The 13,478-nt window shown below is 34.4% G+C and overlaps 1 protein-coding gene across 20 annotated transcripts in view; it reads left to right on the forward strand.

The window, feature by feature from the left end:
* FAM172A (family with sequence similarity 172 member A) overlaps positions 1–13,478 on the forward strand; it is a 490,654-nt gene that overhangs the window by 250,729 nt on the left and 226,447 nt on the right. The window lies entirely within an intron of this gene.

A 13,478-nucleotide genomic window follows, 5' to 3' on the forward strand; every position in this document is an offset into this window, starting at 1 on the left:
TGAGCTAGATTCCGCATAGTATCTGGATTGGGGACACAAGTCAGACATAATCCAGTTAGTGGGTGAAGTGGAAAATCCAGGGAAAATTTTGTAGAGGAAGTGACACTTGAAATATATCTTAAATAAGTTAGTCAAGCTAAAAAAAAAAAAAAAAGACAGTGGAAGTTAAAAGGAATAGATGGAGCAAGGTATAAAAGGGTATTCAGGTATGAAGAAATTATATAAGCAAAGACACAGAAGCAAGAAATAGTATGTGTGTTTGGGTTCAGAGAAAGATGGTTTGACTAGAAAGTTTAACATTAGAAATAAAATTATTCCTTTACAAATAATGCCTAAAAGAATATGTCAGTTTTCAAAACAGATGCAATGATTTTTGCTTAGTTGCTTGTACATCTTGAAACCAAACTGGAGTTCAGCTATTTATTATGTTTATTTTAGCATAAGCGTTACAAAGTCCTTCTCTAGTTAATCAGGTTCACACTATGCAACTAAAAAAATACAAGTGGTTATTTAGCATGGTGTCTAGTACAGCTCATTCTTCACCATAGAATCAAATATACCAGGCACTGTCCTAAGTATTCACTTAGGTTTACATCTAGTCTTTTTATGGTTTTACTAACATATAAGTATTTTTAATTTTTTAAATGAAATATGCAACAAATATGTGTGGCTTAAAAAATAAAATGAACACCATAATACCCACCCAGCATATTATAAGAAACAGAATCTTACCACTACCACAGAAAATTGACATGTGCTTACCTTCATTCACATCTTTGTCCCTGTCTTTGAGAAGTATGAATTTCGTCTTAATGTTCTTTTCCTTTTCATTATAGTTTACCAAGTATGTATATTATTCTAAATAACATGTTTATTATATTGTTTGGTTTTGCTTGCCTTTTATCCTTTTTTTTTACTCCTGGAGTTTGCTTTTTTGTATATGACATCCATTTATATGTTTAGCAATAATTCATTTTTACTTCTGTGTGATATTTATCCACTTTACTATTGATGAAGATTGGTGGTTTGCCTTCTAGTGTTTTTGCTATTATAGTATAAGATTCTAATGAACATTCTTATGCATGCCTCCTGGGAGTCAGAGGCTTCCTGGTGCTCTAGAATCTATACTTATGAGAATTGTTGGGTCAGTTTTGCTGGGTAATACCAGATTGTTTCCCAAAGTGATTGTATGATTTATTCTGATCACCATGCATGACTATTCCTGTTGTTCTATACCCTTCTCAAATCTTTGTGTTACTGTACTGTTTAATATTTGCTAGCCTGTATACTATAATATGGTATCATATTGCAGTTTTAATTAGCATTTTCCTTATTCTAATTAGGTTGTATATCCATTTTTCATTGGCCATCTATGTTTCATTTTCCTTATTACTAATTAGGTTGTATATCTATTTTTTAATTGGCCATTTATGTTTCATTGGCCATCTTTGTATAACCATTTTTCATTGGCCATCTATGTTTCCTCATCTGTGAATTGCCTATTCATGTGTATGCTCGTTTTGTTATTTTTTTTTTTAATCTTTTTTTATTGACTTCTGGGTGTTATTTACATATTGCAAATCACTCCACTCTTTGGCTTTTCTTTTCTCATATATTTTAAAACATTCTTAATTTTAACATCCTAAAATGTATCTCTTTTTTTGTATGATTTAACCTCTAATATATTATTTTAAAAGTCCTTACGTAGTCTGGGTGATACAAATATATTCTCCTTTTCTTTTTCATGTGCCTTAGAGTTTTTTCTGTCACATTTAGATTTATATTCTGTCGAGAATTAACTTTTATGTTTGGAGTTAGGTATGAACCCAATTTCCTTTTTTTCCATATTGATAATTATCCTGACTCTATTTATTTGAGAGACTATCTTTTCTTCAATGATATGTAAGTGCTTAAGCCACTAGAAATTTGTTTTTATCCTTATTGTATGGATAGGCCTAATTAATTTTTTTTCTAAATGGTTAATCAGTTTTCCTAATAGCATTTTTAAAATAATACATTTTTTTTCCACTGATTTGAAGTGCCACCTTTAACACAGATTGCATTCTTACATTCTTGCCTTTATTCCTGGGTATTTTTCTATTCCTTTCAAATGTCTATATACATTTGCCAGTGCTATTCTTATATAATTATTGAGATTTTATAGAACATTTAGTATTTGGAAGTATCTCATTTTAATCTTCTACCCTCTTTCTTCCTCACACACTAATTGAAAGTTAGAATTTTAGCTCTATTATACTGCCACTACCAACAACAGTCTCTTCCTTCTCTTTTTTCTCTTCATTCCCCTAATTTCTGTCTTTATTAACATAATGTTACATTATAAAGATAATTTTTACATTAAAGTATTTGTTTTTGTAGAAGAATTCCTTTACATTTGCAATCAGGTAAATAACTATAACAATTATTTGTCTTTCTAATATTTCAACTCTCACTGCCAATCTTTTTACACTGTCACTTCATGCATATATGCTTTATTTTACTTCTAGGCAATTGAAATAGATGATGGGCTCTAGAAGTAGTTAGGGTGTGAGTTTAGAAGCACAGTGTTAAGATAGTGAATGGCAGGATATGCTAATTGATTAGATAAAGGTTAAAGGAGATGGAGATATATAAGTGGTCTCCCAGGACCTGTCTACTCTGTTGGATTGTAATGACAATCAAGAAGTGAGGTGAGCAGGCCTGATATGGCTACCCTTAGAAAAGCTTGCCTGCCAAGCTAGCCTTTGATTGGCATCTAGGAACTTGGATTTCGGAAAGGTTTCTGCCACCCGAACTGACAAAGAATGCTCACTGGGCCCAAATTGATTATGCAAACAATGTGGTCTTTGCTGAACACTTGCTTTCCTTCTGGAAGTCTGGATTCTGGGTGCTCTTAGGGAGTGGCTTTGTGACAAGCCTCCAGTATAAACCCTGGGTTCTGAATCTCTAATGAGCTTCCCTGGTAGATATCTTTTCACATGAGTTGTCATAATTCATTGCTGGAGCAATTATGCACATCCTGTATGACTCTACCAGAAGAAGATTCTTGGAAGTTTGTACTTTGTTTCCTCTGGATTTTTGCCCTATGTGCCTTTTCTCTTTACTGATTTTGCTTTGGATGTTTTGCTGTAATAAATCATGGCCATGAGTATGACTAAAGAAAATTAGAAGTGAGATAATGTTAAGTCACTTTAAAGACTTATAAAATACATGTTATGTATGTTTGTGTTCATACCTCTATAAGAACTGAAATTTCAACCAGTAAACTTACTACAGGTCATTTCATACGTCTTGGGCCAAGTTTGTTCCTCTATAAAATACATAGGAATGCAAATAGGTAGGAGGCCATGATTTCTAAACTTCTGTTATTACCTGAAATAATGAAATAATTTTTATTTAAATATTTATTGTTTTCTTTTTCCTTCTATCCTTAAAATGAGCTACTTTGCTAAGAATTTCCACAGATTTTAATAAAGGAGAAAGCATACCAGGCTTCATTTTATCAGTCAGTTGTACTCTGTAACAGTCTCTGAAATATAAAAATATTTATCTGGGTCCATCTGACAAAATGAATGAATCCTACTTTGCCCTTAGTGTTAATCTTTCAGTGCTACAGAACACACTCTTGGAGGGAAAAGAAAAAAAACACCCAAGGACTAAGAATCCCTAATATTTAACCATAAACACAATTAATAGAAAATGTACTTAATTAATTTAGAAAATTTGCTTTTAAATATTGTAAAGTTATTTAAATAGAAAATTTCTTGCCACTTCACAGTTGCCTTCACAAAACATATCTAGAGGGAACATTTTGCTCAGTTAATTAGTAAGGTTGCAATATGAAAAAATGTTCATATTGACTCCAAATGTTAAAAATATATGCTATTTATTTTGCCCATTCTCATTTATAGCACATTTGCAAATAACAGCCATTAGATATTATTTCAAAAAGAGCCGAAATTTTAATTTCTAGAACATGTTCATCACAAGTTTGATGGCGAGTTCCAGAAATAGACCATTACATTTCTTTAATGTAGTTAAGAATAAAAAAACTTCACTTCTCACAGGCAACCATAGAGTAGAGGACTCAGTGACATTCTCTAATCAGCTGGAGCAAGCTTCTCTGGCCCTCCACTGTCTATAGGCCTTCTGCTGCTCACACATCGTGATCATAATAAGGATCCTATCAGCCATTTGAGAGGGTCAGTTATCCTCCACCCCATACATACCAGCACACCTACCTACGTCTTCCTCAATAATCTTATGACTCCTCCCATCTAAGGTTCTGGAAGCTCTGGTTGTGTCTGTTCCTTAGATCCAAATTATTGATAAATAACCCTGATCTCTTCCTCAGTGTATACTGTGAATTGGAATAATTGAATATCAGTTTTCCAGGAATATGCATGTTTTAGGTCTAAGATCTATTTTGACAACTAGACTTTCTTGGATATATACTTGCACACACATACATACACACATTTATATGTGTGTAGATACTTAAATAAAAATTACTGTAGGGTTAATTTAAGATCATGGGATCTGAAGTTAAACTGCACTAGCTATATTATGTTGGGCAAATGAATTAAACTCCTCAAGTATCAGTTGCCTTATCTATAAAAAGTAGATAATAATCATAACGACTGCCCAGGGTACCATGAGCATTAAATTAATTAGAACATATTAAGCATTTTACACAATATCAAATACAGAGTCAGCATTTAAATATTGGCTGCTGTTATCACTGTTTTCATGGGTTTAGGATTTCTTGAAAATCTCAGGCTTTTTCATTTTCCTTATCCTTTTGAGCTGGCCTAATTTTCGCTCAGTATTTTTTTCATCCTCTGTGACATTCTCTTAAATTTTAAAATAGCTAAATAATGTAGCAGATTTATAGCAATAGGAAGAAAAATCAACTATAAAAATATTTTACCTTTGGGACAAAAATTTGCATATGTCAGTCACTGTTGAAAATACTATCTGATCTATTACTGGATTCACCAAAGTATTATATTCCTCAATTAGGAGGGGGTTTTTTTCAGTCTTATTCATACTCAGATTTATAAAGAAAATGATTTGATAAAGAATGATTATTGGTAACTGATTATATAAAGCTACAAAGATTTAAACAGAATATTCATCCAGTAGAAGATATGTGTCGTGTGTGTGTGTGTGTGTGTGTGTGTGTGTATGTGTGTATATTCTTCCTGAAATTCACATTTTAAAATTATTAAATATTTCCCCATAGCATACTATTTCTAGCTATTTAACTTTAGTACAATGCAGTAATAATCTTATCTTTTGAACTCAGTAGAAAATTGTATTCTTTTTACATTCTGTGTTTTTATGTTAAGAATAATTTTGTTTTAAAATTAAGTTCCAAGTTACACATTCCTCTGTTTCATAAACCCTGCTTTTCAGAAGTATCTGTGGAATTTTTTTTTCAATTATTTGTTGGTGTCCTATCCCGAGACCCCCAAGGGTTGGCCTGTGCTTTTTGAGCTAAGATGTGCTCCCAATCTTCCAGTTAGGTCAACCACAAAAATTAAGATATGATAGAAGGTCGGTGGAAGAAATTCATATCAAAACAACTCCTCACCATGTCATTATGACAGCCTGCTGTAACAAATGTGGTTCTGTTTTAACTTATGACAATTAATTGCTAAAAGTAATTTAATCTGACAGAGACAGGGTGTTGAAAGGCTCCTGGAGATGTCATAAAAGCGACCTTTCTGCCCATGTGCTGCCAAAAGCCATTTTTAACAAGGAGCTAAGGAAACTGTGCAACTTCTTTTGTACTTTGTTAATTAGTTATTGATTTGAAACAATGCACTTCCAAATACCGTTAGGTATGTTAGATGCCAGCAAGGTCACTATGTGACAGTCTACTCTTAACAGTCTTGATAGCATATGAGATTTCTTTGAAGCCCTTTGTTCTGTTATCCTAAAACTGGGATTGCCTAGTTTGCTAAAATGATTACAGTTTTATTTTATCATTCATCTTTTCAGTTCAAAATAGTTTATATATGAGTAATCTGATACTTAAGTCACATTTTATTATACAAAGTGTTTGTAGTCATCGTAATTCTTATTTGTGAATTTAGGCTCAAATAAACACATATTCTATAGTGAAAATATTTATGGTTTGATTAATGATTCCAAGGAGAAGAAGAAAGTAATATTTTATTCTTAAAAAGGAAAGCAAGATAGAGGTTCTAGAATTCATTTATTGGACATGTTAGTCTTAGTCTCTCTCCCTCTCCCCCTCCCCCCCCTTTCTCTCTCTCTCTCTCTCTTTTGTGTAAGACAGTCTCACTCTGTCACCAGGCTGGAGTGCAGTGGCATGATCTCAGCTCACTGCAACTTGTGCCTCTCAGCTTCAAGTGATTCTCCTGCTTCAGCTTCTCGAGTAGCTGGGACTACAGGCACACACCACCACACCCAGCTAATTTTTGTATTTTTGGTAGAGACAGGGTTTCGCCTTGTTGGCCAGGAAGGTCTCCATCTCTTGACCTTGTGATCCACATGCCTCAGCCTCCCAAACTGGGATTATAGGCGTGAGCCACCACTCCCAGCCTCTCTTTTTTTAAAAAAAATTAGGATATTTAATTTCAGTTTCAGTGATTTTCTAATGTTGTCAACACAAGTTAAGTAAGTGTCTCATAACTCTTTGAGGAAGTCTTCAGACTGTTTTAAATAACATTTCTTAACAAAGCATTTAACTACAAGTTAAAACTACAGGGCTTGGTGTGAATTGCAGGATGCTATGGAGGATAGAAAAATCAGAGGGTGAGTTAGCATAGCACAGGGAACAAAAGTAGGCATTTAAACTCAGACATTCCATGCTATAATCCTGAATTACACTAATTAGCTATTTAGCCTGGAATAAGCTACTCAGCCTTTCTGTGGTTCATCCATACAATCAGTGGGAACCATAGTAGTTAGCTTAGTATGTGTTAATACATAATACATGTAATGTATATACATAATGCACGTAGAGTGCTTCATCCAAAGCTGGTAAGTAGTAACTACCTGATAAATGTTAGCTATGCTATAATTAGTATAATAATTAGTAGTAACAGGATATATGCCCACCCCTTAGTTTTATATTTTAATATATGCAGTTTTCAACAGACCGAAATAAATATAATTGTTTTTCTTAGTTTTTTAAATATTTTAAAACTACGCAAACTAGAATGTGTTTACTATACGTGAGAAATTTTTTAAATAGTATGGTAAAGTTCTCTCTGTCTGCATTTTGTGATGGACCATAAAGGAAACATTTGGTGTGCCCTTATTCTAAAATCAAACTGCTAATAAAATATTCTGGTTTGTTATTTTACTAAAATATGTTAAGTTTTTAAGTTGAATTATTTACATGGTAAGAAATCTAGCTTTGCTGTAGATAAAATGCTTTTCTTAGAACAGAAAATTCTTACTGGGCATGGTGGGTGGCTCACTCCTGTAATTCCAGTACTTTGTGAGGCCGAGGTGGGAGAACACTTCAGCCCAGGAGTTCGAGACCAGCCTGGGCATCATGGCAAAACCTCATCTCTTTAAAAAATAAAAAATTAGCTATGCATGGTGGGAGATATTCAGGAGGCCAAGGTAGGAGGATCACTTGAGCCTGGGAGGCAGAGGATGCAGTGAGCTGATTGTGTACTACACTCCAGCCTGGGTGACACAGGAAGACTCCGTCTAAAAACAAAAAAAAAAAAGAAAAAAGAAAGAAAAATTCTGAAATGCCTATTTATTAAAACTTTTGCACTAATTGGGACAACTTTTAAGATTTTTAAAGTTAAATTATTCCTGTAAATATATAATACTACTATACAAATAGTTAAAACTTCATGAAGAAGTATACTGTACTAAGCACTGGTGCTATGATAATGAATGATTGCTTAATATGTCCATTAGCAAGGAAATACAAATCAAGGTACCAATATTTACAACTATTAATCAACAGAAATCTGAAGGAGCTATTATAACGATTGTTCATTAGATGTAAAGGAAAGATTCCTCTCATATAATATGGTGGTAATATGAGAAAGCAGTCTAGTAACACTTATTAAAATGAAAAATACCTAAACCTTTCAACCTGACATTCCTGTCCTTGGGAATATATTCTACTAAAGTAAAACCATTACTAATTAAATATGTATTAGAAATGATTTTAAAACATCATTTGATAGCCAAAATTTAATATCCGAATTTAAAATCATCTGAGATGGAATAAACTTCTAATACATGAATTTTATTACTGCTGCTTTGTCTTCATTTTTGAAGGATAAAATACTACTTAAATTCGAAAGTTTCACAAATTTGTAATGTTAAAGTTTGTTTGAATGAATTAGACTTTACTATAATGCATTTAGAGGATGGGTCAATAGGTACAGCAAACCACTGTGGCACACATATACCTGTGTAACAAACCTGTACATTCTGAACATGTATCCTGGTATTTAAAGTAAAAGAAAAAAAGAAAAAAAGAAAAGAAACAAGTCTCTAACATCCTAATGTGGAAGCTGGAGCAAGTTATCCAGAACATTTAACTAAGATCATTGATGAAGGTAGCTACAGATTTTTCAATGTAGACAAAACAGCCTTCTATTGGAATAAAATGCCATTTAGGATTTTCATAGGTAGAGAGAAGACGGGTGCCCTACTACAAAGCTTCAAAGGATGGGCTGATTCTCTTGTTAGGGGCTAATGCAGCTGGTGACTTTAGTTGAAGCCAGTGCTCATTTACCATTCCAAGAATCCTAGTGCCCTTAAGAATTATGCTAAATCTGCCTTGCCTATGCTGTAGAAATGGAACAAAAAAACCTGGATAAAAGTAAACCTGTTTACACCATGGGTTTCTGAATACTTTGAAACCACTGTTGAGACTTACTGCTAAAAAAAAAAAAAAAAAAAAAAAAAAGATTCCTTTCAAACTATTACTGCTAACTGACAATGCACCTGGTCACCCAAGAACTCTGATGGAAATATACAAGGAGATACATATTGTTTTCCTGCCTGCTAACACACACCCATTCTGCAGCCCATGGATCAAGGAGTAATTTTGACTTTCAAGTCTTATTATTTAAGTAATATATTTTATCAGGCAATAGCTGCCACCGATACTGATTCCTCTAATGGATCTAGGAAATGTAAATTGAAAACCTCTTGGAAAGGATTCACCATTCTAGATGCCATTAAGAACATTTAATTCATGGGAGGAGGTCAAAATATCAACCTTAACAGGAGTTTGGAAGAAATTGATTCCAGAGGGATTCAAGACTTCAGTGGAAGAAGGAAGTGCAGATGAGGTGAAAGCAGCAAGAGAATGAGAATTATAATTGGAGCCTGAAGATGTGACTGAATTGCTGCAATCTCATGATCAAATTTGAATGGATAAGGAGTTGCCTGTTATGGATAAGCAAAGAAAGTAGTTTCATAAGATGGAAACTACTCCAGATGATGATGCTATGAACGTTGTTGAAATGACAACTAAGGATTTGAAATATTGAATAAATTTCATTGATAGAGTGATAGGTTTTAGAGAATTAGCTCTAACTTTGAAAGAAGTTCTACTGTGGATAAAATGCTATCAAACAATGGTGCATACTACAGAGAAATCTTTCAAGAAAGGGTGAGTCAATAAATGAGGCAAACATCATTGTCTTATTTTAAGAAATTGTCTCTCCCACCCCAGCTTTCAGCAACCACTTCACTGTTCAGTCAGCAGCCATCAACATTGAGGCAAGACCCTTCACTGACAAAAAGATTATAGTTCATTGAAGGCTCAGATGATTGTTAGCAGTTTTTAGCTATAAAGTATTTTAAAATTAAAAAAAGAAATTATATGTTTGAAGTAATATAGTATTGATAAGTGTATTTTCAAGATGTTTTAAGTTAGTTTATGACTAAATTATAGCAAGTATATAAATAATTATACCTTTGTGATGTATCCCAAAATAAATCAAGCATTTATTATGTGCTGTTTCCCAGGCTTCTTATTTTGCATCTCTCCAGGCTTTCTTTGTTTTATTTTTATTTTTATATAGAGACATGGTCTTGCTCTATTGCCCAGGCTGGAGTTCAGTGACACAGTCATAGCTCACTGCAGCCTGGAATATCTGGGCTTAAGCAGTCCTCCCACCTCAACCTCCCAATTAGCAAAGAGTACAGGCATATGCCACCACACCTGGCTAATTTTTTTTTTTTTTTTTTTTTTGGTAGAGACAGGTCTCACTATGTTGCCCAGGTTGGTCTCAAACTCCTGGGCTCCTCCCCCGTCAGCCTTCTAAAGGGCTGGGATTATAGGCGTGAGCCACCACTCTAGCCCACCTACCTTTGGTTAGCAACTCTGGTTCTCCTTGTTTCCAAAGCTTTGCTTTTCTTTTACTATCAGAAAAATATAGAACTTTAGAGATCCCTTAGGTTAACCTCTCATGGACAAATGGAGAGTTTGAGCATCTAAGAGGGTAAATCAAAGTCATAAAGCTAATTAAGTATCCCTTTCTGGTTGTGTGATTGTGTGTGTGTGTGTCTCACAGAGAGAGACTAAGAGAAAATATGTTTGGCAATTGTACATGATCTTTCTGAAGTTGCTAAATTAATCATTAATTCTTTGGAGTCAGTGTACTCATTTCCTCTACAGCTATAATTATAGCTTTAGATTCAGATAGAGATACTCTAAGGCATGTTTAGCTTCTGACTTTACCATTTTGTCTATAGAATGTTCTAGATTGAACTGTCTGGAATGCCTAATCTTTTGCCCCCTCCAACACACACAGACACAGACACAGACACTCCCAAAGGTGTTTCTTTCACCTCTCACTCTGCTGTGGTATATTCATTAAATGGCAGTAGCCAGGTCAGTCTTGGTGAGCAAGATACATGCATGTTTTTGGGCCTATGTATATCTGCATTCTTGCCATTATGGCCTTTTTGGTCATATCCTGATTGTGCCAGTACAAATCAGTTAGTGACAGTTCAACAAATATAAACTGGCTGAGCCATTTTGTCATCTTGGTTTTTTACTGCCTCTTCTGTGACAGATACTCTCTGATGAATGACAGCTGAGATCTTCACTTAGTATAGGCCATTACTTTCTTCAAGCTTCCAAGAACCATTTTGACAACATTTCAGGAGTATCTCCCAGAGTTCTTGCTAGGTTGTTGTGATAGGGAGAATAATAGCCTCCAAAGATGGCAAATCTTAATCCCTGGAGCCTTTATGTTACTATATGTTCTCCTAAATAGCATGTTGTTTAATATGACACATTAAGCGATGAGCACAGACCTGGTAGCATAAGGAAAGGAAAATATTTCCACTATTAGATGAAAACTCCTAGTTGAAGATAAGCTAAATAGATACTCTGGATCATGATGATCTGACTTCAGATTCCCAAAGCACTTACAAGATCCCTCTTATAGGGATATCAGTGAACAATGTAGTCTTGAAAAATAGCTTTTTTGTAGTTGGAGCATCTGGAAAGCAAAATCATCAGAAATATGACTAGAGGGAGTTTGCTGCTCTGTAGTTTCTAAGTTTTCCAGGGTCTACCTGTAGCTCCTAGTTTAGTGAAAACACAACATTTTCATGAATTGTAATAAATGTCCTCAGGTGATACAGCAGCAGAATATGAATTGGCAACACAAATCTCAACAGTATGTGGTTAGAAAAAGCCAGATAAAAATATAAATCCAGGTCAAGCTCATTAGGTCATTATATTTAAATGATGGTGTCATAGTGAGGGTCTTGGTGATAACAACTCTCAACCTATCTATCTTTTGAATCACATTAGTATCACCTGTCTGCTTGCATGCTGTATCTGGTATACAGCTTAGCATTTTCTTTATTCTTCTGAAGATTCATTTTGTTACTCTCTTGTGTTATTTCTCTTGTTTCATATACTACATGTCTTCCTCTTTCTTGGTTTATTTCTTATTTGAAGGTGCATCTCTCCCAGTTGTTTCTTTAGAAGAAGGGAATGAGGTACAAATTTTTTGATTTTCTTTGTTCATCTTACATTTATATTTGTTGATATTTTGGCTGGGTATAGAATTCTAAGTTAGAAATATTTTCCTTTTGAGTTTCTTTTTTTTTTTTTTTTTTGAGATGGAGTTTCACTCTGTAGCTCAAGTTGGAGTGCAGTGGTCCCATCTCAGCTCACTGCAGCCTCCACCTCCTGAACTCAAGTGATCCTCCTCTCTCAGCCTCCCAAGTAGCTGGACCTACAGGCATGCACCACCACACCTAGCTAATTTTTGTATTTTTAGTACAGACAGGATTTCACCATGTTGACTAGGCTGGTCTTGAACTCCTGAATTCAAGCAATACACTCACCTGAGCCTCCCAAAGTGCTCGGATTACAGGCATCAGCTACATGCCTGGCTAGGGCTTTTAAATTTTAGACTTTTTTTTTTAATCATCATCTTGCTTCCACTGTTGCTATAGAAAAGTCCAAAGTTGTTCTGAATCTTAATATTTTATGTTTCTTTCTTAAAACTTGTAGAATCGTCTCTTTGTTCCTGGGTTCTAAATTTTGTAGTGATGTACCTTTCTATACATCTATTTCATTCATTATGCTGGGTACTTAGACACTTTAATCTATCAGCAAATGTCCTAGGAAACTTTTTTATTTTATTGATAATTTCCTGCCTTCTGTTTTCCCAATGTACAACTTTGCTTTTTGGATGATGGATCTCCTAGACTTATCATCTGGTTTATTACTTTTCTATTTTTCATATCTTCATGATTTCTTTACCTTAATCATTTAACCCTTCACTTGAATTTTTCACTTCTGTTGTTTTGCTTTTAATTTGAAAGAGCTCTTTTTATTCTTCAAATATTTATTTGTAATAGTACCCCTGTCCAGCCTGGGTAACATAGTGACACTCTGTCTCTACAAAACAATTGAAAATTAGTCAGGCATGGTGGCATGTGTTTGTAGTCCCAGCTACTCAGGAGGCTAAGGCTGGAGGGTCACTTGAGCCCGGGAGGTCAAGGCTTCACAGTAAGTTGTGATCACGCCACTGCACCCCAGCCTGGGCAATAAAGTGGGACCCTGTCCCAAAAACAATGTACCCTTCTTCTAGTTTTATGTATGTATTAGTATTTCTGAAGGTAATAATGGAAGTGTTTTTGAAATTTTTCTCTGTCTGCAAAGTTTCCATTTCTTTCGAGTTTCTATTTGTTCTGGACTCTATATTTTGTATTTGTAGGCATTTTTCATATATCTAATAATGTTTGGCAGTCTGTTCATATTTATCAGTAGGGATTAAAAAGCTAATTGGAATCTCTAAGTATCTGAGTGGGACTTAATATGTTTGAGCTTCGCTATAATATGAGTAGTCTATTTGTTGGGAACTTTCCCCCGTGCAACTCCCATCCATCTATATCTTTAGAACTTTTTTTCTTATTTAGCCTGGTTTGATTTTCCAAAGAAGTCGTCCAGTCTTTTGCCTGAAGACTAAGGGTCTGACTGCCAA

Source organism: Sapajus apella, unplaced genomic scaffold (genome assembly GCF_009761245.1).
Source record: "Sapajus apella isolate SASKATOON/1434 unplaced genomic scaffold, GSC_monkey_1.0 scaffold1, whole genome shotgun sequence".
NCBI lineage: Eukaryota > Metazoa > Chordata > Mammalia > Primates > Cebidae > Sapajus > Sapajus apella.